Here is a 1,402-nt window from a genome sequence, read left to right as displayed (position 1 = left end):
TCTGCTCAGTGTCCCCCAGCAGTGGTCGGCGCAGCTGTACAGCGTAATAGCAAAAATTTACTGGACACGAAGACCTTTCTGGTCTAATTTAACTGAAGCCTTGAAGGGCCCGTGCGCAGTTGATAAAGTCTATGGCAGACACAAGTGTGGCAGTCCAGGCTGGTTTCATACGTAAATGCCCGATTCTCCTGCACTGCATCTCGAGAGGGTTGTGCCACCACCCAAAGGGGCGCACACCTGTGCTTTATCACCGAATTGTTGATGCAGTCCTGGGCACACACGCACATGTGGCAAATCTGCCCGTTGTACTTGGTGATGATTTTCCCCCCTAACTTCTGTGACGCAGAATAAAGCCTTTTAATCTCTCCTAAGGGGTATGAGAGCCAACGTGTAACTAAGACAGCAACACCGGCCCGTTCCGGCACAGCAAATGGTATAAAAATGGATGGAGAAACTACAAGAAAAACATATATAAGGCTGTAGTGAATGATGCGGTAATGTAACTGAGGCTGTTGTAATACAACGTGTTCGAGAAGAACTTAGGTTTAGATGCAAAAACTTAATTTTGACATTTGCATTAATAATGTGGCATTTGCATATTTCTTAACGTAGCTTCCCCCCCCCCCCCCACTAGAACCCGGCTAATGCTGACAGATGTCCTCTTTCTTATACTTCGGCATCGTTTCGGCATCTCCCCATGCCAAAGCATCGCAACCGCTCTGCGACTGCTCAGGACACCCACACGCCGCACCGGCGGGCACCGGGCCCACCTTCTCCGCCCGCACCTCTCCCGCCCCACCGGACCCCGTCTCGTCCCGTTCGGTGCCGTTACCGGAAGCCCGCCAGGGGCGGAGGCACGCGCCCGGCTCGGGCCCTACCGGAGCCCCCACCGCCGACGGCGAGCACGGCGGGGGCCGCGCTCCGGCCCAGCTCACTGCAGTAAATGAATACACAGAATACGTGAAAAATCAGCGCTACGTTTTTCTCTTTCTCTTTCCTCCCCCCCCCCCTCCTAACCCGGCCCCTTCCTTTTTTTTTTCTTTTTTTTTTCTCATTTCTGAAGCACACGGAGGTGTTGCCGTGACCGGGGGTCGCTCCCCGCGCTCTCACCCCACCCGCGCCCCGCAGGATGCTCGCTGCGGCCCTCATGGCTCCGTTGCCGCCTCCTCCTTCCCTACTCCACTTCCCGCTTCCCCGTAGGCGTGGGCACCGGAGCGGCGGAGGCCTGAGCGGCGGCGGAGGCCCGGCTCCGGTCCCGACCCCGCAGCAGCTCGGGCTGCAGCCGCTCCGTTCCGCTGCGTTGCGCCGCTCCGGCTTTTGCCTCGCGCCCGCTCGCGCCCCGCCGCCGCCTCCGCGCGCGCCGCTGCCACCGCCGCCGCCGCCTGGGCGAGGAGCGGGGGGG

The sequence above is a fragment of the Vanellus vanellus genome, assembly GCF_965231255.1.
Source record: "Vanellus vanellus genome assembly, chromosome: 11".
Classification (NCBI taxonomy): Eukaryota; Metazoa; Chordata; class Aves; order Charadriiformes; family Charadriidae; genus Vanellus; species Vanellus vanellus.
The sequence above is the reverse complement of the archived record's forward strand: the minus strand, read 5'-3'. Positions refer to the sequence as shown.